Genomic DNA, 27,638 nt, shown 5'->3' on the forward strand with positions numbered 1-27,638 from the left:
AGCAATGCAGCCTATCCATGCTGGTGAGTGTGTATTAACAATACCTGTAATAGTCTTGATAGTAATAGTAATATTAGGCTCACTTAGTAGTGCTCTTTGCATGCATGTAGGTGTGTCTGTGTCTGTGTGTTGATATCACGCATACTGAGTACTGTACAATTGTGTGAAACTGTGTGCATGTGTGCATGTGTGCATGAGTGCATGTGTGCACCTGTGCATGTGTGCATGTGTGCATGTGTGCATTTGTGCACCTGTGCATGTGTGCATGTGTGCATGTGTGCACCTGTGCATGTGCACATGTGTGCATGTGCGCATGTGTGCATGTGTGCACCTGTGCATGTGTGCATGTGCGCATGTGTGCACCTCTGCATGTGTGCATGTGTGCATGTGTGCATGTGTGCACCTGTGCATGTGTGCATGTGTGCACCTGTGCATGTGTGCACCTGTGCATGTGTGCATGTGCGCATGTGTGCACCTGTGCATGTGTGCATGTGTGCATGTCTGGACCTGTGCATGTGTGGATGTGTGCATCACTGGTAATGTGTAGACATTGTAAACTGTGTTTCCTGTTTCCCTCCCACAGGTTCTGGTGCTGCTCTGATGTTATGTAGCAGGGAACCTGAATCAGGTGCTATGGGTACTGATAATGATGACATCTGTGTAATGGCACAAGAAGGTATGCCAGGGTCCGCCATTGGTCAGCCGATTGATAGTACACAGCTGTCGACCCCATCAATGCGCACAGTTATCCTGCCAATACACCCTTTGTCACCAATGTCCCTAGGTGATGGACAGCATACAGTGGGCATTGACCAGGGTAATGTGGTGTCTGTGGCACATGCCTCCCCACACAGCAGCCATGGGCATGGCCCAGAGATGGTACCACACAGACAGATGTCCAGGGGTTCTCGTGGGAGCATCTGTGGGCGTACTGCCCCTGTCAGACGTGCCCACAGAGATCTTACAACCTCAGCTATGTTTCGGGCTGTCATGCAGGCACAGTCACGTATGGAATGGTACACCAGACAGGGTCTGAGGGAGCTGACAGCATGTCGCACAGCCATGACTGACAGTATGCGTGACATTGCGGCTGCCATCCGTAATTTCACCGATGTCATAGACAGACGTTGTGGGGACATATTAGACTGGTTCCACAACTACATGTCCATGAGCCAGGGCAATGGTGGATGGTTGAGGCGTCGACGTGGGCGTATGCTAGCAACAGCAGCAGCTGGCAGTCGTCGTGGACGACAACAGGGCCGCGGCCGCCCCCATAGTGCCAGCAGCAGCCCCAGCAATGCTGGGTCTGTGCTGTCGTCAGACCGCCCCAGGAGACCACGTGCACGTGGCTCTGGCCAGGCCCGACAGGGATCTGTGTCCAGTCAACGAACACCTGCTTCTGATGACAGTACCCAGTCTGGGTTGGTACCGGATACGGTCCGTAGCACCCCTGCAAGGCACAGGTACCGTGTCCGTGGCCAGAGATACTGATCTGTATGACCTGGCAGGTACAGTCTGTGGCTGTCCACAAACACCAGTATATGGCAGCCATGAGGTGGAACTGTGTGCATCCATACACACATGCGAATTGACAACACCTAGGGCTACCGCATACATGCACACACTGCATCAACATTGCCCCACCTTCTACTGCTGTCCCTCACCAACACACATACACATACATGTCAATCGGTGGTATCGGTGGCTGACTCAGGCATACCAAGTTCACACCCTGTGCATATGATGAAACTGTGCCACCTCCTGCAATCTGTAACAACTGGGCAGATACAGGTTAACATGTTGCTGATGCACAGGGTGACCACATAGATGTGTAGTAATAGTATCATGTTGTTAACAGTACTGTGTGCTTAATTAATTGTGGGTATATCACAGCATGCCTGTAAGGGTGTGATTGTCATGTACTGTTGTCTACACCCATGGTAAGTACCATAGTGTATCATCTGCACATGTTGGCATACTGGTGGTAAGGATGTCAACAGAAGGCTACATACATAGGTAGCACAGGGGATAAGGTAATGAATGTAGTAATACGCAATGATGGACATGTAAACTGCAAGTGGCATGTTGCCCACACTGGACTCTGCAATGTGGATGTTTGAGGATGTTGATATGTGTGCAGTACTACACGACTGGTACAGAACACACAGGAGCACTCTAGCACTGCAAGCTCACATCTCATACCATGCTAGACAGCCCCAACAAACAAAACTAACTGTCACAGGAGGGAGAGTCCCCATATATGTCAGGGATACTGTGGTGGCAGGCCAGGTAGCATACATCCTACTAAGTATGGAACCACTGAGTGAAGGCTCAGTGTCTGTTATTTGACATGTGTATTACTGCAGGTTTGAGCACATGGGTTTCCATCCAGTTATTGTACATCCTGAGAGTACATGGTCTGTACACTTGTGTGCGCTGAGACTGGACCCTAGCCATCTGACCCGTGCATTTCCATGTACATGTGCATAGTGCCTGCATATTTGCAGTGTTACCTACTGGAAGTGGTACAGCTTGTTTGTTGTACAATGGACTACATGCAGCCCTGTTTACTGTAGCTTTGTTTTCATGCATGTTTGCTTGCAATTAGCCTGGAATACTGATCCCACCTGCAATGCATAGTTATAGAGCTTCTGTGGACTCCTAGTGCCATCTGCATAGCTTACTATATGTATGTCCATGTCTCACTTGACAGAATGTCACTGTTTGTCCTTTTCACATGTACGTTGCCTGTGACACATTGCATATGACTTACCTGGCATGTGTCCACGTGAGCAGTCATATATGCTACTGCTAACTAATCACAGGCACTACACCCTCACATATTCATCTTCTGTTGAACCACCTGCTTCGCTAGGGACGGCCTGCACCTGTCACCCCTGGGCTTTCAGATATTGGCAAAGGCTCTTGCTACCCCCATAGTGCCTATGTTAGGCAAGGCTCAAATGACAAACCCACCTTCATAGGTATCACAAGGGATAAGAAACAAAGAGTAATGCTACCCAACGCCAGAAGTCTAAACCTCAAGATGCATGCACCCAAAACTCTCCTTGGCATGGAGAACATTGATATCTGTGCAGTAACAGATGCCTGGTTCCGGGCTACTGAGAGCACACCAGCACTACCAGGTTTAACCTCATACCATGCTTTTCAGCCCCAAAACTTGGAACGAACCACAAATGGAGGGGGATTATTGATATTCATCAAAGATACCCACACCTCCAGGTTGGTGGCAAAGCACCAAGCATCAGAGACTATCCATGTGCAACTAACAATGGGTGAAACTGCCTTCCAGGTTATAGCCTGCTACAGACCACCCTCCCAAACCCAAGAACTGCACTTGGACGTCCTGTGAACAGTGGAAATATGAAGGTCTCTCCAAACACCATTATATTGGGCGACGTCAACTACCCAAACATGAACTGGGAGCATGACTCTAGCTCCAACACCCTAGGCCAAAGATTCCTAGAATATATGAGCTCAAATGCTATGGAACAACTTGTTACCACTCCCACAAGAAGGGGAAACATACTGGACCTGATCATCACCAACATGGGGACTCTATGCTCCAGACCAGAAGTGTATCCCTCACTGGTAAGATCGGACCATAAACTAATCTCACTGGATATTCACATCCCGACCCCACCCCCTGCCCAGAACACCACAGTGAACAACTTCTCTAAAGCAAATTCACACTTTTCAAAACTGAGGTGGAAACCTTCAAAGCCCCCGGGCCTGTGGAAACTACAGACCAGACCGCAGATTCCTCTATAAACGCATTCTATGGACACCTTCAGGAATGCATGGATCATGTGAACAACTTCTCTAAAGCAAATTCACACTTTTCAAAACTGAGGTGGAAACCTTCAAAGCCCCCGGGCCTGTGGAAACTACAGACCAGACCGCAGATTCCTCTATAAACGCATTCTATGGACACCTTCAGGAATGCATGGATCACGTGATCCCGAATAACACCAAGACCCAATCCTCCAAAGGCAGACGTCCTGTCTGGTGGACCCCAGCCATAAACAAACTACACAATAGAAGGAGGAAGCTACTAAATGATACAGCAAATTCCCAAATAGGGAAGGCATCACTGATCAGTATTAGCAAATAACTACAGGCACTCATAAGATTGTCTAAGGCCAGCTTCAAGAGAAATTGCACAGGACACTAAGGATAATCACAAGGCTTTCTTTAGTTATGTTAGGAACCTGGGTGGTAATTCCCAGATATGCTCAGAGGTAGTCCAAAATGTCAATAGAAACACCAAACCCACAGACATTGCCAACATTCTAGCTGACAGGTTCAGTGCAAACTTCTCACCCCCCTCCACACTGAAAGGGCAAATATGTATCCCAGCAGAGTGCTGCCCCCCTGACATCTCAGATGCTCAGGTAAGAGCCGCCCTCTCCAAAGCAATACACACTGCATCAATGGGATGAGACAGTGTCCCGGGCTGTGTCCTACATGACCTCCAAGACGTGCTACAACCAAACATAAACCTACTGTTCAATCCCAGCCTTACTACAGGATATGTGTCCAAAGTGTGGCATACAGCAACAGTGGTCCCGCTACAGAAAGGTGGTGCCTCAACAGATCCTGGACACTATCACCCCATAAGCCACACTAGCTTGGTCTGCAGAGCTATGGAAAGGATCATTATGGACCACATAAATATAGATATTGCGGACCTACAGACACTGGTTCATACCCAGTTTGGCTTTGTTAAGGGCAGATCCTGCCTCTCAAACCTGGTTGATTTCTTTGAAACAGTCACCAAGGCCATTGACGAGGGGAAGGTGGTTCACACAGCCTACCTGGACCTCGCAAAAGCCTTCAAAACAATACCCCACTCGGGCATTCTAGAGAAGCTCACCAGCTTAAATATAAGCCCCTATGGCACTAGATGGATTGCACACTGGCTCAAGGACAGAACCCACATGGTTAGAATTACTGGAGCCATGCCAGACTCCAAACCAGTTACGAGTGGTGTCCCACAAGGCTCAGTCCTGGGACCTCTCTTGTTTGGTATATATTTATCGGAGGTACAGGCCAACACAGAAGGACTGTGGCTGACCAAATATGCAGATGACTGCAAACTGGCTGCCATAATCGACTCTCCAGCCGACACAAGCATCTTCCAAAGGGGCATCATAGAAACACACAACTTGTGCCAGAGCCATGGCCTCCAGCTGAATGCAGAAGTGTGTATAGTCATCCCCTTTGGCAAAAACAAAGTGCCCACAAAGTACCACATAGGTGGTACTCCATTACATACAGAAGAAGTAATTAGGGACCTGGGGACCCAAGATGATAGCAATCTCTCATTTGACAACCACGTGGCCAAAGTGGTTAGAAAGACATTGTATATAGCCCACCCCATCATGAAGGGATTCACATCTACATCAGGGGAGGACATCGTGCTTCTTTACTCATCCCTCATCAGGCCCATAATTGAGTACAATCCCCCTGTCGGGATGTACCTTACCAGACACCTGCAGCAACTTTAAAGACCCCACAAGTACCTCACCAAGAGGATCAAAGGGCTCAAACAGATGCCATATGCTGACCGGTTAAATAAACCCCAGCTCTACTCAGTGGCATACCGCCTGTTCAGAGGCAATCTGTGCCTAAGGTATAACACCATGTCAAACCCGGAATTAATGGGCATGCTGCACCTGAGAATATCCAAATCCCATCGGGATACATGCTTGAGAGACCTGAGCCACAGCACTGAAATAAATAGGACATGCTGGAGGGACAGATTCATAACCCAGAGGCTCACTTCACTCTGGAATAAAATCCCAGTCCAGGTTAGGCAGAGTCCCTCATTGACTCTCTTCAAGAGGAATCTTGATGAGTGGATGGGACATTGTAGGTTTACCCCAGGTATCACTTCTGTGTCACTGTTAGACAGAGGCACAGTATACTAACCTCGGAAAAGGGCATGGCAAGATATATTTACAATGGATGGCGACAGCCAAACACATTCTGGCTAGGTTCTTAAATGCCCTAGGGCAGATTGCCTAGCGTGACGCTATGAACCTATGAACCTATGTACCTTGTTCCCCATTGGCCCTATGTGCTGTTAATCACCATGGCAATCACAATACTATGGTAGCATGTTCAAAGGTCAGTTGTCAGTCACCTCTATGCTACAGTTGTGGAATATGTGGGTCATGTGGCAATGTCACAGCTGCCACATGTACACAGTCAACCCTCTCCCCTACACATGGACATACAACACATGTATGAGATGGAACCATATAGCCAAACTGGGGACTAAGCACTCTGAACCCAGTACTGGCATAACCTGTCAGGTGGCATGAAATACTACAGTGACTACAATACCAGTCTGATGTAGACCTACACTGACAGCAATACAAGCACGTGAACACACTGGGCCATTCGTGGAGCCTTAGAATAGCATCCTGCCTGAGCTGCACACACCTCTGCAGCTGGCACACAGGCATACGTTATGCCTGAATACATCACACATAACACATAGCACACAAATCCTGTGTGCCAGTCACAGCCTGTACGACTAGACAACACACCTGCCACAGTTGTGTTAGCTACCTTTATTGTCCGGTACAGTGAGGTCACGCTCACCAGGCTGGACAAGGTGAAGGTCACAGTGATATGCCTGTGGGGCACTATGGTCCACCACATAACACAAGCATACAGGTCAGTCAGAGGCATGGACACATATGACTTAGTCATTGTCCATGCCACATACCTTCTCCTGCTGTACTTGTGGGGTGCTGACATCATCAGTGTTTAGAAAGGGGAATGTGCATCCTGTAGTCTGTTCTCCTAGTTGCCAAAAGGGACATTTCTCTCACACAAAACTGCACACACACTAACCCCCCTCAGCCAAATATACACACTTGCCCTTCGCAGGATTCAAACCCCTACCTAATTATATTATGACACTCCAGATGGATGCATTAGCAGAGCACGCTATTCGCATTACTAGGAGGTTTACCTTCTCCTGCTGTACTTATAGGGTGCTGACATCTTCAGTGTTTAGAAAGGGGAATGTGCATCCTGTAGTCTGTTCTCCTAGTTGCCAAAAGGGACATTTCTCTCACACACACACACTAACCCCCCTCAGCCAAACATACACACTTGCCATTTGCAGGATTCAAACCCCTACCTAACGATGTTATGACATTTGAGATGGACACATTAGTAGAGCGTGCTATTCGCATTACTGGGAGGTTTTCTTTCTCCTGCTTTACTTATAGGGTGCTGACATCATCAGTGTTTAGAAAGGGGAATGTGCATCCTGTAGTCTGTTCTCCTAGTTGCCAAAAGAGACATTTCTCTCACACACACTAACTCCCCTCTGCCAAACACACACCCTTACTATTTGCAGGATTCAAACCCCTACTTAACTAAGTTATGACACTAGAGACGGATGAATTAGCAGAGCGTGCTATTCGCATTACTGGGAGGTTTCTCTTCTCCTGCTGTACTTGTAGGGTGCTTACATCATCAGTGTTTAGAAAGGGGAATGTGCATCCTGTAGTCTGTTCTCCTAGTTGCCAAAAGGGACATTTCCCTCACACACACACACTAACCCCCCTCAGCCAAACACACACACTGAGCGTTTGCAGGATTCAAACCCCTACCTAACAATGTTATGACACTTGAGACAGATGCATTAGCGTCATGCGCTATTCGCATTACTGGGAGGCTTGCCTTCTCTTGCTATACTTATAGGGTGCTGACATCATCAGTGTTTAGAAAGGGGAATGTGCATCTTGTAGTGTGTTTTCCCAGTTGCCAAAAGGGACATTTCCCTCCCACAGACTTGCACACACACCAACCCCACTCACACACACACAATGAGCATTTGCAGGATTCAATCCCCTACCTAATTATGACACTTGACACGGACGCATTAGCGGAGTGCGCTATTCGCATTATTGGGATGTTTTTCTTCTCCTGCTGTACTTATAGGGTGCTGACATCATCGTTGTTTAGAAAGGGGAATGTGCATCCTGTGGGGAGGCAGATGCCAAGCACACTCTGGCTAAGCTGTCATTCCCTAGGGCAAACAGCCTAGTGTTGACCTCTACACCCATATGTTTAATTGTCAAATGCACATTATTTGTTGCTGATAGAGTGCGCTATTCGCATTATTGGGATGTTTCTCTTTTCCTGCTGTACTTATAGGGTGCTGACATCATCGTTGTTTAGAAAGGGGAATGTGCATCCTGTGGGGAGGCAGATGCCAAGCACACTCTGGATAAGCTGTCATTCCCTAGGGCAAACAGCCTAGTGTTGACCTCTACACCCATATGTTTAATTGTCAAATGCACATTATTTGTTGCTGATAGACTGTTTGCACGTCTTTATTGCCATAGCATTTCCTGTTTGTATGAACAACTTGTGTATCTCTGGAAGATGTTTGCATATGGGAGGGATCCACTATATCACGTATGTCTCTGTAGTCATTTAACTGTGTGCACTGGGCAGATTGCTGTAATGTGGTTGGTTCCTGGAATAACACGTAAAAATACCAGATATGTGTGGCCAACTGCTAAACTGAGAGTTGGCCTGTGTGTGTGAGCATGCCCAGTTCAGCCTTCCCATGGCATGTTGTCTGACATATGTCTCATTTATCAAAGTGTGTGAGCATGCCCAGTGTGAGCATTCCATATGTTGAACTCTGCAGCCCACCACATTTGTGGATGAGTGTGAACTTCAACAAATATCTCCCGTTTATGGTTGTGTGTTGTATGTCATGTTGTGTAGTTACTGTACAACTGCTTTGTGTGTAAACACAACAGGATTATACTGTGCCTGCAGGGTTTGCATGGGATACTTTGCATACAGTTGTCAACATCCTTTCACACTGACCTAACACTGTAGTACTGTATAGTGTACTGGTTCAGTACTTTGACTGTGGTGGACAGTATCCTGGGCTTTAGTCCTATCACTGCTTTACATTTCCATAGAGAGCACAACAGACTGGTTAGGGGCCAGTTGTGCACATCTGACCATGTTGCATTATGTTCAGATATGAACTACTTAAACCAGGCTTGTCCAACATTGGTAGTGTATTCCAAAACATAGGTGTACATTTGCAAACACTAGCGATGTGCCCTTGTCCATGTCTAATGCTAGTTGGAGAGTGTGTTTGTCCTTCAACACACATTGTAAGTGGAGTTTGCCATGACATATGTCATGGTTAGTATACTGTGCCGCTGTCTACCTGTGACATGACAGTGATACCCAGGATAAAGCTACCATCTCCCATCCACTCATCAAGATTCCTCTTGAGGAGAATCGATAAGTGACTCTATGGGTAGCCTGTACTGGGAGTTTACTCATGGGTGGGGGTGGCTTCTGTGTTATGGATCATGCAGTACAGCTTGTCCTATGTAAGTCAGTGCTGGGGTTCAGGTCTCTCATGTGCATAGCTCACTGCCATTCAGATTGTACAAGGTGCAGCATGTTTATTGATACCAGCTTGGACATGGCTTTATACATCAGGCACAGCTTGCCTCTGGGTGGGCAGTATGGCAGTGTGTGTAGCTGCAGGTTGTTTAATCAGGCAACACATGGCATCTGTGCAAACTCTTTGATACTCCTGGTGAGGTACTGTTGGGGACTTTACAGTTGATGGAGGTGTCTGCTGAGGTGCATCCCACAGGGGCTATTGTAGTCAATTGTAACACTGATGAAGGATGACTGCAGAGCCACAATGACCTCCCCTTATCTAGATCTGACAACCCTCATGATTAGGTGGGTATACGGTATGTTTCTGTAAACACTACAGCACATGTTTGTCCAATGCAGGATATCTATCACCTTGTGTCCCCAGGTCTCTCATTACATGTTAAGTACGTAATGGGTTAACACCTATGTGGTAATTGGTGGGCACTTACTGTATATCCACGGGGGTTGACTATACACTTTTCTGCAATTAGCTTGCTGACATGGCTATGGCACCAGTTGTCTGTTTCTATGTGGCCCTTTTGTGGGATGCTTGTGTCAGCTGGTGGATCATATATAGTGAGCAGTTTGTAGTCCTCTGCAAACATGTTCAGACACAGTCCTTCCAAGCTGGCCTGTACCTATGGGACATATATACCAGATGAGGGAGATCCCAGGACCAAGCCTTGTGGGATGACAGTTATATCTGGTTTGTAGTCTGACATGGCTGCAGCATGTCTGACCATGTCTGTTCTGTCCTTGGTCTGGTTTGCAACCCCTCTACTGACATAGGGGCTTATATTTAAGCTGGTGAGCATATCTATAATGAACACGTAGGGTATTGTATAGAAGCCTTTGCAAGGTCCAGCTACGCTGTATGGACCACATTGCCCTCAACAATGATTTTAATGACTGTTTCATTTGAGTCAAACATGTTTAGGGGCAGGATCTGCACTTAAGAAAGCCACACTGGGTAGGGTCCAGTGTCAGTAGGTCCCCAATATATTTATGTCTGTGGTACATGCTGATCCTTTCCATAGCTGTGCAGACCGAGCTTCTCAGGATTCTGGGGTGGTAGTTTTCAGTATCCATTCAGGCAACACCTTTGTTGAGAAGGACCACTGTTGTTGTACACTGCTCTCTGGGTACATATCCTGTGGTAAGGCTGACATTGAGCAGTAGTGTGATTTGGCATTCCATTCGTCTTGGAGTCCATGTTGGACTCAGCCCAGGACACCATCTCATACCATTGCTGCTGTGTGTTTTGCTTTGTAGATGCTGGCTGTTACATCAGCATCTGCAATGTCAGGGGGCCAGCAGTCTGCTGGGATAGATATTTTGCATTCTGGGGGGGGGGGGGGGTTGCACTGCACCTGTCAGGATGTATGTTGACAATATGTGTGTGTGTTTGGTATGTTGTTTGTGATATTTGTGTGATTCAGAGCATATCTGTGAATTCCCAACACGGTTCCTACCATCAGTTGTGAAAGCCTTGGGATTATCCTTAGTGTCCTGTACAATTTGTATCTTCATAGGTTCGTAGGTTCATACTAGGCTATCCACCCTAGGGCATTTGTTAGCCTAGCCAGAGTGTGTGTGGCTTTCGCCACCCCTTGCTATGTGAATATTATGGCCATTTATGATTTGCTTTGCTGTGCCTCTGTCTGGACATGACACAGTGAAGACCCCCAGTGTAACTCTACGATCATCCATCCACTTGGCAAGATTCCTGTTGAAGAGTGTCAGTGAGGGGCTCTGCCTAACATGGAGTGGGATTCTGGTCCAGGGTGTGGGGAGCCTCTGGATTATGTATCTGTCCCTCCAGCACATCCTATTTCATTATGTGTTGAGGTTGACATCTCTCACTCTCACAGCTCCGATGGCTTTGAGTTTTCTGGGGTGGAGCATGTCCATTACTCCTGTGTTGGGCATGGCCTTGTACAACAGGCATGCAATGTCTCTGTGTAGGCAGTATGTGACTGCATTCAGCTGGGGTGTCTACAGCCAGGCAGCATATGACATATATTTGAGACCCTTTATCCTCTTGGTGAGGTACCTTTGAGGTCTTTCTAACTGCTGCAGGTGTCAGTTAAGGTACATCCCATATGAGGCATTGTACTAGATTATGAGTGTGATAAGAAAACAGTATAGGGGCACAATGACCTCTGTTGACGTAGATGTGAATCCTTTCATGATACGGTGTCCAATGTAGACAATCTTCCTAGCCACATTGGCAATGTGAGTGTCACATAACAGGTTACTGTCCACTTGTGTCCCTAGGTCCCTGATTACTCCTTCCGTACATAATGGTTTACCACCTATGTGGTAATTTGTGGTACCTTGTTTGGTATTTGGTGGGACATTCATACTGTCCAGTGGCTTCATGACTGCTGGGTGGGGATCCTGTGTGTGAGAGTGTGGTCTGTAGCATGCTACAGACTGTACAGCAGTCTTGCCTACAGTTAGTTGCACATGGGTGGACTCCAATGCCTTGTGCATTGTCAGTTACCTGGAAGTATGGGTGTCTGTGTGGAATATGGATACTCACCCTCCTTTTATGTTTTGTTCCAGGTTTTGGGGCCATGACGCATGATATGTGGTATAACCTGGTAGTGCTGGTGTGCTGTCAGGAGGCTTGCAGAAGGTTTCTGTCACTGCACAGACATCGATGTTCTCCATACTGGGGATGGCCTCGGGAGCATGCATATTGGGGTTTACACATCTGGCATTGGTCAGCATTACCCTTATGTTTCTTTCCACTTATGTTTTCTAGGGTGGTGGGTTAGTCTTTTCAGCTTTGCCTACGAAAGGCTCTATGGAGGTGGCAAAAGCCTTATCCAATATCCAGATGCCCAGGGGTAACAGGTGCAAGCCATCCCTGGAACAGCTGCGTGGCTTGTCAAGCATGACATCCCAAGCAGACAGACATTGGATCCCCTTGGAATGACACCAGTAAGTGTGCCACTTGTTATAACTGATCATTCCGTGTTTGTACTGTGACATCATTCTTGGTAAGGGTAGGATACTGCAAATGGTGAGTGTCATACCGGCCTGGACTACATAATCAGAGAGCTCATCTATGTCTCTTTTCATGGAGTCTAGGGAGGTACATCTCAGATCATTCACACCAGCATGGACTATGACTGCATCATATTTCTACTTGCTTTGGGGTGACCTGCATACTTGTGTTATGTGGCGTATTGTGGCAGCCTACAGGCAGCTTACTGTACCCTTTCCCTTGTTCAGTCTGGTGTGCGGGACAACAGTGTGTCTCGCTATGGAGTCACCTATTACAACTGTATCAGGCATGTTGTTTCTCCTTCTGGCCTGTGACTGTTTGGCATACCAGCTTTGTGTACTATGTGTTGCATGTGCTATGTTTGGAAGTTGTTTGATTGGCTGTCTGCTTTAGAGGCCTCTGTTGGTGTGCTGTTTGTAATTTGTGCCTCCGGGAATGTTTTTCTGTGTTTATGTCTTTGGTTTGCAGTTGTGATAGGTCTATGTGGGACTGTGTTTGTGGTGTGTGTGGTTACCTTCTCCTCCTGACTAGTTTTAGGAGTACTGAGTTGAGGGAGCTCAGCCTCCAGTTTGGATAGATGGTTGCATCTCTCACATATATTTGTATTTCTTGGGAGGAGTTGGGGGCTGTCTGTGTACTTGGGGCAGGTGTAACATTGCCTCAAGATTCACAGATTCAACTTGTTGTGGCTGGCCTTAGTGGATTGTATGTGTGGACGTATTTTATTGCCATACTACTGATCAGTGATTACTTCATTGTTTATGTGTGCTCTATCATGTAGTAGCTTCCTCATTCTCGTGCATGGTTTGGTTATGGCTGGTGTCCACCATGCCTGATGCCTGCGTGTATGGCATTGTGTCTTGTTTTAATTTAGGATTGCATAATCCAAGCATTCCTGGCAGTGTTCATGGAATGGCTGTATTACAGGTTCTGAGGTGTGGCCCATATTTTGCACCTGCACAGGACCTTTAATGGATTCCAAATCAGTTTGGAGGAGTGCAAATATTGCTTTACACATGTTTTCCACTGTGGTTTTCTGGCCAGGGACTGTGGTCAGGATTTGTATATCCAGTGTGATTACTCTATGGTCTGGTTTTACCAGTGAGCAATACACTTCTCGTCTTGCCATCCAGTACCCATGTTGCTGGTTATCACATCCAGTATGCTTACCCCTCTTGTGGGAGTGGTAAGTTGTTCCTGGGCATTTTGGTTTATGGATTCTATGAACTTTTGTCCTACAGTGTTGGAGTTAGTATAATGCTCACAGTCTATGTCTGGGTATTTTCAGTCACCCAATATAATGTGGTTTGGAGGACTTGATATATTCATGTATTCCAGCATAGGCCAGGTGCAGTTCCTGGTGTTGGGACAGTAGTCTGTAGCAGGCTATAAACTGGGGGGCAGTTTTAGCCACTGTTACTTGACCATGGCTAGTCCATGCTGCTTCATGTTGTGGTACCAACATGGGGGTGTGGTTATCCTTGACAATTATTGCTAGTCACCCTCCTTTTGTAGCTTGTTCCATGTTTTGAGGCTGTACAGGACAGTATGAGGTGTAACCTGGTAGTGTTAGGGTGCTGTTGTGAGCCTTGACCCAGTTTTTTGTTACAGCACAGATATCAACATTCTCCATACTGGGTGAGTTTAGACTGCATGCATCTTGCTGTTCCGACTTATCCCTTATCTTATTCTTATCCCTTCTGATACCTATGGAGGTAGGTTTGTGTTTTGAGCCTTACCTATTCAGGGCACGCTGTGGGTAACAGCAGCCTTTGCCAGTATCCATACGGCCTGCACTGATAGGTGCACACCAGTCCTAGCAGGTGGAGCATCATGTCATGCTCAGCATGTCATCCCAGGCTGGCACACATTGGATCCCCTTTGACCAACTGCGATACTTCAGTCAATTATTGCACTTGATCATCTCATTGTCATATTGTGGCATGATGCTTAGTGAGGGTAGGATGTTAGTCAGGGTCCTCAGGTGTGCATATAGTACATGATGTTACATTACTTAACACATGGCATTCATGCCTCAGGTGGTGCTGCGGGGCTGCCTCTGTCGGATGCACATATAACACTCCCTGTACATGTTTGTGAGCAGGTCATGTCATTTTAGGCATCCCTGTTATTATCTGAGTGAGTCAGAGGGGGTATCATTCCCAGGGTTCCTACTGAGCCATTGTATGTGCTATGTGTTGCCTCTTTGCCAAGGCCAGGGCATACTGGGCACACCTCCTTCTGCCTACTGGGGCAGGCTCAGGTTGTTCCTCCTCTGAGTCACGCTCTGCCTGTGATGGCCTTGGCAATGGTGGGGGGCTGTTTGGCCCGGCCCTATGCTGGTCCTGCTGCAGCTGTTTTCGCAAGATCATATTATGTAGCATAGCACATACCATGACAATTTGGGTACATGTAGTTGGTGTGTACTGCAAGGCTCCACCAGATGTGTCCAGACACCGGAACCGTGACTTGAGCAGCCCAAACACACGCTCTATTACATTACGTGTTTGTGCGTGTGCCTCATTATGGCATTCCTGTTCAGGTGTGTGTGCGTTTCTGATGGGTGTCATCAGCCACGGCTCCAGTGCATAACCTGCATCCCCCACTAGGTGTCCGTGCGGGATGTCCCCATTGGCAAATGTCTGGTACAGCTGCGTCAAATGCCAGATGTGGGAATCATGGTAGCTCCCAGGGCAGCCAGCACACACATTCATTATTATGCCCTGGGCATCACACACGACCTGGCAGTTGATGGAGGGGCAGCCCTTGCGGTTAATGTAGGCCCTACCCCGCTCACCGGCTGGTGCTTTGATGCGTATGTGCGTGCAGTCTATTGCACCCACTACCTCAGGGTATTCCGCTATTTGCTGGAAGAGATGCATATTGCTGGCCAATACCTCACGGGCATTGGGGAAATATACATAATCACCGACATGTGCTGCCATGGCATCCAGGAACTGGTGCAGTACCCTGGAGGCTGATGCCTGTGATATCCCCATCATATCACCAGTTGGTCTCTGGAAGGTACCTGCTGCTAATATTCTTAGGCCAACACATACCTTGGTTTCCACTGGGATGGGTTCCCCTCTGTTGGTTCTGTGTGTGAGACGTGGCCTGCACAGCTCCACTATTTGCTGCAGGAGGTCTCTGTCCACTCTATAGCGCTCTACTCTCTCCAGCTCATGTAACCCATGGTAGGTGACCCTGGGCCTGTACACTCTTCTCCGTCTCCTCACTGTGGGTTGTCTGGCACCATCTGCATTGTCACCACCCTCAGCAAGTCGCCTATGTCTCATTATGACAGCTATGGCAGCCCCTAACATTTCTGTTCTGAGTTCAGCTTTTTCAGTTTTCACTTCTAATAGCTTACTCCTGTCTTGCAGTGTCTCTTGAGAGAAACATCTTGCACTGCTGTTTGCAGATTTTTAAGTGTTGGGCTGAGCTACTATTCTGCCTGTGTAATTGCCTGCTTCTAATTGTTTTCACCTGCTAGCTCCAGCAATATTCCCTGGTAGCTTCCTACTAATTATGTTGCTTCCTTTTTCCTTTCTGTTTCCTCAGGGGGGAGCAGCGTGTATACCAGCAGAAACACGCTCACAGTGGCTTACACGCGCGCACACATGCTTACATGGCTCAGAATCATCTTATTTGGGTTAAAACGCGTGCACACCTGCGCAAACAGTGTTAAACAGCTACCAACATGCTCCCACATGCGCAGTCTGCCTTACACGTGTGCACACTGTCTTACTCGCGCTTCATGGCGCGCACACATGCGCATGCACGCCCAGCAAGAAACTTTGGTGTAGGCAACAGTGTACACCTTCCATTTCTTGACTTTCCCATGCTTATCTAGAGGCACACCTCTTTCCATGATATCTGTCTGACATCTGTCATGTAACTCTGACCTCCAATGAATTGCATTTTTTTCTACCATTCCCCCCTGTGATGTCACCTATCTCCTACTCTGTTCCTCCCCCTTCTGTAACTCTTACACTACTCAGAATGTGCTCATTTGCTATGTGACAGTGGAATTCAGTATCCTAACACTCATTTGCATCAGATTGCCTACTAATGCTTAGTTACATCTCTTAGACTCAGCTTCCCCTCTTAGCAACCACTACATGGTGGCCATGTTGTTTTTGGTCTGCTGGTCCCTGCATTGAAATTCCATGTATTGCATAAAACCCACATTTGTGGGTTTATAACCTTCGTTTATATGTTTTATACAAACAATACGCAAACGGGCTGTGCTGGGTTTAAACATCAGCGATCGCCGAAAAAAAAAATTATATTTTTAATATTTTTGCATCGGGTTACCTTGCCAATGGCCACATATTTGGCCATTGGCATGCTGCCTGAGACATATGCACCCTTTATTTGGAGCTGACATGGCTCCATTGTGGTTTTTGCAGAAACGTACTCAGTTGTCAACTGAGTACATTTCTGCAGCTAAAACGGCTCTTACACGGGCTGTTCTGGGCTTCCTGGATCGCTAATCATCCTCATTTGCATGCTATTCGGCTGCAAGTGAGGTGATTAGCTTATCCACGTCCACTCCGTGTAAGAGACGTTTTAGCTTGTCTCTTACACGGACTTTGGGCTGTTCCTGGATCGCGAAGGCTGCATGGAGTCTTACACTACTCTTAGACTCCGTGCAAGCCTTCGTGAATCCTGCCCAATGACAAATAATGTGAAAGTAAACAGACAACAGCTCACATGCTGTTAGCATTCCTGAGAATTGTTGACTTTCACACTACAACAAAGTGATAAAAAAGGTGTGTAAATATGCATTAATACCCGCCTCTGTAAAATTAATAATTAACTGCATTTGAACCCTGCATCATCTGTCTTATTTCATTCAATTCGCTTCAATTATACCTTGATCCACAGGAACAGTTATCTGGGAGATGAACTTTATTCACTGAGTACTTTCAAAAGTGCTGATATCTGCACACCACTGCCAGGCATATTTGTGTTACAGAAGGCAGCCAAATTAAATGTTCACATTTTTTTCTTTAGCAGTATGCAACTGCAAAAGGCAACAGAGCAACAAATGATATCAAGTTGTAATGAAAGTAAAACATTAAATATAAATACTACTTTTGTCATTGGCTTGCAGCATTATAACTTGTGTTAAAACTCTTGACTTGTTCAAGTAATAGCAACATTCATCCTGTACTTAGATATCTGTTTTCACAACTTAGTAACAATTTCTGACATCATGCATAGCATATGTTGTCATTAGAAAGTAGTATAGATGATTTTACTGTTACAACACACTGGTAGCAACAAGTTACAAGGACCATGGTAACATATTCAGCATTTATCACACAAACTTAGGTTGAATAATTCATCTTCTAAAATGTGTGTTTATCTTTGCAGCTGACACCACTATTAAACCTCTAGTTACTAATGATTTGAATCCCATAGCAAATCTGTGTTTTCTCCAAAGTCAGTGTAGTTTCATCTTATGCTACAGACACAGGTAGATAACAGGTGCATTTATATGAGCAATGACACCAAGCTCATTTGCAATACTGATGGCAATCTAAATTATTTTTTTCATATTTTCCTTCAGTAGTGGGCCCTGCTGGCCCCTGCTGCCACACTGCTGAGCAGCACACAAATTTAGACGGGAAATTAAAAGGAATACATATTGAGAATAATTGAAAACTGATCTATAAACTGGATCCAAAACCTGCATCACCTGTCCTTTTATTCTACACTCACTTCATTTACACCTTGTGCCATAGAGTTGCACATCTGTCAGGTGTATATTCTATACAGTCATTACTATCCAGGATGCTGAAAGCTGTGCACTGATGCCAGGCTTATTTGTGCTACTGTCAAATTACATTTTTCACTTTTTTCCTTAAGCTGTGAAACTTGATTGTGCACTATGAAGCTGCACACAAATGCAGAAGGCAATAATAAAAAAATACAAAACTTGTTTTGTAAAATAACTGAGTGGGACATGAAGTGAATCAAAGTGTATATCTAGTAATAAACAGTGCTAATAGGATATTATACTGAAACCTTCAGCCTTTTCACATCTCCTTGCCATATCATTGCTGTAATTTCTGCCTCACAATATCAGGACTTTAGGTAATGCTATGGTAATGGCAAACGGGACAGGGAGCCAGAGAAATACTATCATTTTTCACACAGCACAGATAATTAATAGTGATATTATTTCAAATAACATATCTGTCTGTCAGGTGTACTCCATAGTGAGATTACTTGAGTTTCCCACCACAACACTTTCATTCACCAAAATGAATGTTAATATTTATTATGACCTTGCTCAGTAAAATGATCTGTATCACATCTACTATTCCTCTAAACTCACTTCATTTACACTTTATAACACAGATATAGGTAGTTGAAAGCCTGAATTTCTTCACTCAGTACTGCAAAAAGTTATTAAATCATCTCTGTGTCACTGCTGGACAGAGGCACAACAAACTAATGGGCACAGTATTTTTTCATATAAGGGGTGGCGTAAGCCACAAAAATTTGGGCTAGGCTTATAAATGCCTTATGGCAGATAGCCTAGTATAAACCTATGAACCTATAAAAAGAGCTGAGGAAAGTGCACCAATGCCAATCTCAATTGCTCTACTGACTGCATTCCATTCACTGCCTGTCAATAGAGCACAATGCCAAATGGCATTCAACGGGTAAAGGAAAAAGATAAGACACATTTTGGAACAATCCATGCCCATGTTTTATGCACATTCAGTATGCCTACACATACCATGTCATAGAACTCTCTGATATAAGACAAGTTGAGGGTGACAGAGTTAATTAGGGTAGTGTGGTCACTCTGGTTGCAGAGCTGGTTGATGCTCTTCATAGCCATCATAAGGCTGAAGTGCCACACAGATAACTTGGTAGAAGTGCTCGGAGGTGGTCTGTATCCACCCTCCTGCTGATGCTGGGGTGTCATTTGGTGCCACCAGACATATGTGTAGGGCCATAATGGAGGCAGAGGCACATTCCACCAGGGCGTCTGAAGAGATAGTGCAAGAACTAAATATTATGTTTTCTGATTTACATGACTCCTGAACTGTGTGGGTGATTCCTTGGACAAGATAAATGACACAGTGGCCTGTGCCATGACTGTGATGGAATGTCAGCTGGAGAGGGTGGGCATCTCCATGGCCAGACAGCTGCTACATCTTCTTTTTTTTTCTCAAATAGTTTTTATTTTCAAATAGTATTGCAATAATTCCTATATATGACATTTTAAATAACTATGTACAATATATACATCAGCCGGACATCGATAACAATATTCAGTACATACAATAACTTTGGGGATGAGACTATCTAGTTATCAGAGAATATCTGTTCAATGTTGCATAGCGTCTATCAATGCTAAGACTTTTTCCATGGGTTATTAACCAGTGGTCTAGGACAGATTCTCATTTCTTTGATTTTGATTTCCATCAAAGCTGCAGTCTTCAGCAGGGTGTAGAAGTCTTCCAAAGTTGGCATTGTGTTTGTATTCCATCTTCTAGTTATAGCTTTTCTTGAGATTGCAAATATTGTCCATAATAAATATGTTTGATTTATTTAAGTGGGGACCTTCATTTACATTCATCAAAATAAGAGCTTCAGATAAGATAAAAGTTTCTTTAAACAAATCTTGTAGAAAGTTATTAATTCCATTCCAATATGTCTTAATTTTAACACAATCATAGAATATATGATTCTAATCTGCTTTAGGTGCTTGCTCACACCTCCAACATATTCCATTTGCAGAATAATTAATTTTAGTAATTTTATCTAGAGTTAAAAATGCTCTGTGCAAGTATTTCCAGTTAAATATTTTCCAATATTGTGTAAAAGATGTATGCTTTACTGATAATAAAATATTTGATTTGATTTCTTCAGTTATCTGCAGTGAGTGTCCTTTAGATATATATTTCTAATATGATATTTTTGGTGTTGTTTTATATTTTATTAGTTCTTTATAAAAAATTGAAATGTTATTTTTTATGTTAGAATCATTGTATATGATTCTATATAAGCAGTTTATGAGTCTTGGTGTATCATTAAGAGAGGAATAATTAATTATTTTGCATAAGTCTTGAGAGTACATCAGAATGCTTTGTAAGGTTAACCAATCATGTTGTGGAATTTTGTATATTGTTTTTATTGTTTGTATATCCAAAACTTTTACTTCCCTGATGCATTGTGGCCAGCAGATCAATCCTCTTTGTTCCCAAGAATTTATTGTTTCACTATATATTTTATGTGGATAGTTCTTTGTAATGCTGAATGGTGTTAGAAGATTAATCCAGAGCTTCAAATCTATATAAAAAAATCTATATATGTATTAATGAGTTTTCTGAATGAGTTAATATAATAATTGATCAAATGTGTTTTACTTGGCTTTGTTATGTTATATTGCATACTGGTACTTAGTAAGCACCAGGGTTTATTAGTTTTAGCTGATATTTGAATTTTGTTTAGTAAATTAAACTTGTTTATTGATATCACAGTTAGTAATTTTTTTCAAGTTAGCTGAATAATTAGGGTTTATCCAATCTGTAATATTTTTAAATATGGATACCTTTACATATGTTTCTATATCTGGAAAGTTTAGTCCTCCCAATTTCCATAGTCTAATGTGATGTGTTAGAGCAACTCTATTCCTTTTGCGAAACCATAAAAAATGTATTAAACATTTATTTATTTAAGATTTCTTTCAGGAATTAACTGTATTGCTAATGCTACATAAAGAATCTTAGGTAATAAAACCATTTTTATTAACTGTAATCTATCTTCAAATGTTAACATTGTTTTACACCATTTTTCCACATATTGTGTCAAAGGTATTACTATAGTTTATTGTAGTAGTTTCATTTAGGTCTTTGCATAACTCTGTTCCTAGATACCTTAAGGTAGATTCTTGTTTCCCTATGATGTGATTTCCCTTAATCTGGACTTCTTTTTTTTTCTTTCTTTTTTTTTTATTTAAAATTAAAAATTTTGATTTTGATCTGTTAAATTGAAGACCTGAAGTCCTATAAATGTTTTCAATTAATATGTCCATTTCCTCTAAGGTTTCTTTAGAATTAGAGGGTTGTCTAATGGTTAAGGTGTTTGCCTTACAAACACAAGGTGCAGGGTTTGAGTCTCACAAGGGATAATTGTCTAGGCTTAAAATGACTTGCAAGGGCAGTTAGCTTAGTACTAATCTATGAACCTAGATAAGGTTAATAATATATCGTCAGCAAAGAGCATTACTTTAGAAGTATATTGATCATAAACATCCACTCCTTTTATCTTTAAATTATTGAGTATTGAGACTGCCAGTTTCTCAATGGCCAAAGCAAATAGAGGCAGTGACATGGGATATCCATGTTTAGTACCTTTTGTTATGTAAATAGATTCAGAAGTAAAAGGGCCTAGTTTGACATATGCTAGATTATATATATATATATATATATATGTATATATATATATATATATATATATATATATATATATATATATATTTTTTTAATAGATGAACAAAGGAGATAGGAAATTCAAATAGTTCAAAAATTCTGAATAGATAGTCCAAATTTAAGGAATTGAAGGCTTTCTCTATATCCAAAACAATTATGAGTGATTCTTTATTTTCCTTATTTATATAATCTATGAGAGTAAGTATTCTTTTAATATTATCATGGGTGTGTCTATTATGAATAAATCCAGTTTGGTCATTATTTATTATTTTAGTTAATGATATTTTCATTCTATTGGTTAAATTGTCATGAATATCTTATAATCATTATTTAATAATGAAATGGGTCTCTATGAAGCTTAGGGATTGGATATTTTATTTTCCTTTAGAATTGGAGTGATTAAAGAATATTTCCAAGAAGGTGGTATTACTGCTTGTGATTGAATTTCTAATAGGGTTTTATGAAAGAGGGATATTATCATTGAAGGGAAAAGTTTATATATTCTATAATTATACCATCTGTTCCTGGTGATTTATTATTTTTGCCTTCTTTTATTCTGTTAGTAATTACTTTGTATGATATAGGTTTTTGTAGCTCTAATTTTAATTCTTCTGGTATTTTTTTTTACAGTTTTACATTAATATATTTTGTGTCCAGGCTAAATTGATCAGTATATGTATTCTCTTTTTTAAAATGCTCCATGTAATGATGTCTGAATGCATTAAGAATGTCCCCTATATCTGATACCTTTACCTTTTTTTATGCTAGACATTGTTGATGTTATTAGCTTTTGATTATATGGAAATGAAATCTAAGTGTTTCTTGACAGTTCCTATACCGATACCAGGGAACCAATATAGGTTTATTAGAGTCCATATTCTGTTATTAAATTTAATTATTACAAAGGCTATAAGACCATCTTTATCTTCATATTTATAGATAATTTCTGGATTAATGATATTTTTTCCATAGAATTGTTACTCCTTTTGACTTTGTCTTATAGGAGGATTGGGCTAATATCATGTATTCCTTGGGATTCCATTTATAGCTATCATTTATTTTGAAATGTGTTTCTTGAAGGAATACAACTTGTACTTTGTTCAGTTTTAAATATTTCACTAGACTTGCTCTTTTGCTAGTATTATTTAAGCCATTAGTGTATAAAGATAATAAAGTGAAGTCCAAATTAAATTATTGTTGGGAAAGTAAACCTTTTTTTTCTTTGTTATTATAGCAATTACATAGTTTCCTCTGATAGCAGCAACGTTTATAATTGTATAGAAACTGATAACATGATTTGTTAGTCCACTTTCTTGTATGAATAACAATAAACTAGTATTTAGGTCAGGCTTAAGAAAAAATGTTTTATATAATAACAAAATTAAAATGGTAACTATTAACTTAACTAAGTTCCTCTCTAGACATGGAATGAGTATAATTCCTAATCTGATAGATAAACATGGGTCTATCGGATTATGACTCATACCTAACAAACTGAGACAACTGAGCTCTATAAACTAAAGTACTGTATGGAGAGTATGTTGTAAAAGAAATAAGGAATTTTAAGATTATATTATATCAGATAATATTTCCTTTAGTAGTTTATTCAAAAAATGTTATTACCATAAAAATATCAGATGTGTATTCAATTATATAGAATTCTCAAATCACAAGTATATTTACTTTCAAGTTATACAGTTAATATGAATTGGATAGAAATATCTTTTATTGTGATTATTGATAATGGTTAAATGTTTCTTAAAACATAATTGGTTCTTCTTACTATTTCATTTCAGTTCAATATATCTATATATAATGTCTAAATTTTTGTGTAGTAATAGGTTAATAGGCCTTAATTTTAATCACAGACAGTAGGCGTTTAGTATATGTGTGTTATGAATAAGCTTGGTTTATTACATTTCTTGTAATATTCACATTATAGATACAATTAGTGCTTACATATACGCAGGGGTCTTGACCAAGCTAATTGTGATATGATGAAATTATGTTATTATGATACAATACTAAAGATGCTACATTTAAAAAGGTCTCTATAACACATTCCCCAAATATTGAGAGAAATCTTTACTATCCTATATAGTTCTCTATACTGTAAACTATATTTTTAGAAATTCAGTGTGAACTATGCAATTGATATGTTGTTCTAATAATAGTAGACTCTGTATCTAATGGCATTGTTTATATCCTTTCTAAATATAGTCTGACAGAAACCAAACCTATATCAAACTTCTCTTCTTAGTCTATTAATTACCATAGAAAGACAAAATTTAGGGATTGAAGTAGAATATAAACAGTCTAAGACTGTACAGTCAGCAAGTTACTAAATGATTTGGATAAATGACTGCTGTTAGTTCAGAAATTAATTGTTTTATGTTATGACAAGTTGCAAATAATTACAGTTTCCAAAAATCTTTCATATTAATTCCCCTGAATAACTGCAAAATTGATGACAGTATAAAATATTAATTCCATTGGTATTGTTTTATTTACCTTGGATGGTCAAGATAGGTTTCAAATATTAATAATTCAGTTCCAGGCAATTACCTTAACTTGTTTATATTACAGATATACATGAGGAGATCGACATTATTCTACTTAATATAGAATATTATGTTCATCTTTGGTTACACGTCAAAGCAATAGTAATAATATAGAAAGTCTGTGTTGCTAAGTTCTCTCCATTTAAGTAAGAAAGTTTCAATGAGACAGTTTCTTATTATATACCAACTGTATGTTATATGCATAGATGCTCTAAGTGTTTTGTGTAGCTAATAAATCTGTCAATTAGTATATTTTTAAGTTGTTTAATGGACAGTATAATATAGTGAGTATCTCAATTACTGTCTCCTTCAGAACATTACCATATATAAATCCCTAAAATGTAATTTATAAATTAATAACTATTGCATGCAAGCTATAATCGCTCCTCATAACATGTTCTGAATTCCTAGCACATGAATGTGTCTTTATGTATTAATAGTTGGATATAAATCAAGTTGGCTATGACATCATGACACTGAATGTTCAGAACAGATATTGTGAGAGCAGACAATCTTCATTCCTGTTATAATTCTCTGTTCCATTAGAATAAGTCTGGCATTTAATCCCTTGCTAAATTGAAGCAGTGTTGAGTGTCAAAAGAGAGAAAAGAAAAACATTTTTTTTCACTTGTTCCAGCATGAAATGTTGTGTTCAGTTTAAATGTCTTACATTTTACTTATTTTATGTTACCTATCTAATTTTGAAGATTTGACCAGTGAAAGATGTTGTTATATATGAGTTAGCAAACTCTGCATCACTATTACAAATTGTGACCAGCTTTTCCATGCACTGCAGTGCAAGATCATAGCATGCAAGAGATCTGTAAAATGATTTTTAATAGTATGAACTGCAGCTGTTCTGCCAGTGGTGTGAAGTGAAATATTTATTTAGCCTTTATAGTTATCCCTGAGCTTATTGCACTTAGGTTACATCACTTTCCAATAAAGATTAAAATTTAAGTCCTGGGAAGGTTCACTAGTGGATGCATAGCTATCCGTGTTATCTACCAACATCTAATTGTCTCCTGTGATTTCAAATGCAGGATTACTATTTGGGGATGTCATCCTTCTCTGAAGCATATTATTTGCTAATGTTTAGCAGCAGGTTTTGATTGTACAGCCACCTCTAAAAACCTCTAGAGTGCATCCTGTATCTTGTCCTGTAGTATAATAAAATAAACAATCTGTTTATAGTTAATGTTTAAGGTAGACGCGTAAGGTTATTATCAGCATGGAAGTCCCTGGTAACTCTTTAAACTCTGAGTTGCATATAAAGAAAAGTAAGGGGGAAGACTCTTGTTTAGTAGCTAATAGCTGAGATTCATCTCAGAAGCTCCACAGAATCATTATCTGATGACATCATTGTCCCCCATTGCCATGGGAACCTAAGTGGATCTAATTCAGCCCTTTGATTAATGCAATGTCATTTTAAGAGGCTCGCAGAACATCAGAGACCTAAAGCTTCACTTCTACTGCCCGCTTACCATAATTTTCACTCCTTTTTATACAGTGAGTGTGAATCAGGAAAAAAAATAAAAGTCAGAGTAGACAAACCAGTGAAACTGTAACAGCTCTGGGCCAAAGCCATTTAGTTTGCAAATATCATAGCATGACCAAATCCATTTAGTTTGCAAATATCACAGCACAACCCAAGTTGCTATCAAGCTTATCAACTATAATATATACCTTTTTTATCCTAGACTAGGCAACAGAACACCAATGTCTAGCTTGATAGGCTACTAAATATGATACATCACTTCAAACATTTCAGTAGCAATGGCAGATCCAATCAGCCAGGTGGCAGACACAGCAACTCTCACATTCATCATGTTAATCAATCAAGACAGCATATTTAGCAATGATAACCTAATAAACTTGTGTATAAAACTGTGCTTAAGCTTATGATAATATTTTAGATATACTAGCAGATATACTTCCTATGTTTTGATTAATAAACAAATGTGATGAGTTTTATGAAAGATATTTTAACTAAATAAGCCTATAAATGCATCCACAAGTATCTGACCAAATTGACAGGTGCTACCATGTTTATCCATGGTATTAATGTAACAGATTTAAAGCATGCAAGTAGTAAATGGTGCCTCATTTAACCAAATTACTTAATACTTAAATTACTCAAGAGACACCATTAAATTGAAAGCAATGAATGTATTCATTAGATTTAATAAGAAGACCATGTTTATATAATATGTTGTAAATGTTTCTGTTGAGTAGTGCATATTTCTATTTTCACTAGTATATTAAAGTAACCCATCTTGACCTACCTGCACCTGTGGGGAATTATTTGACTCTTCATCCATTCTGAGATAAATATTAAGGATTTCTTAACAAATAAAATAACTTTTTTGTGTTAAGAATCCATACAAAGGATCTTTCTCATTTTAGATAGATACAGATAATTGGTTATGTTAAAGTTGATTATTTGAGAGAATTAGATGAGACGTCTATTTTTTGAAGCAGTTATTTTGGAATCGGTCTTTTCTTTTTTCTCCTTAACAGCAATCCAAGTATTTGTTTCTTTTATTCTTTTGAGAGATGGGGATATCCAGTCCATATCTTCCGGGACATAAATCACATTGTTATTTTAATAAATGAAGATGCTTCTTCTAAGTCATTAAAGGTTCTCATCTCATTGGCATATAGGATTTTTATCTTGGCTGGAAAGACAAGTTGTGCCTTGATATTGTTTTGCTTTAGCAATTTTATTATTGGCCAAACCATTTTTTCTCTGTTCTATTATTCTGGTGGAATAGTCATTATCAAACCTTATCAGGTTTTGATTGTATTTTAAAGGTGATTTCCTCCAAGCAGATTTTAAAATTAGTTCCTTGTCCATATATGAAAGAAATTTTATAACTATTTACCTTGGGGGGGGCATTTGTTGGATTAGTCGCAGGTTTCCCCAGTGCTCTGTGCGCCCTTTCAATTCCAAAGGAGAAGCCTTCTTTCAAGTCTAAAAATTCAGGTATCCAAGTTGTTGAAAATGAAATAATGCCCTCACCTTCTGTCTTTTCAGGCAGACCGAATATCCTTACGTTATTTCTCCTGTCCCTGTTTTCTAAATCATCCGCCTTGTTAAGCAGCCAAGCGTTCTGTGTAAGCAAA

Source organism: Protopterus annectens, chromosome 3.part0, assembly GCF_019279795.1.
Source record: "Protopterus annectens isolate FY-2018-M chromosome 3.part0, PAN1.0, whole genome shotgun sequence".
Classification (NCBI taxonomy): Eukaryota; Metazoa; Chordata; order Ceratodontiformes; family Protopteridae; genus Protopterus; species Protopterus annectens.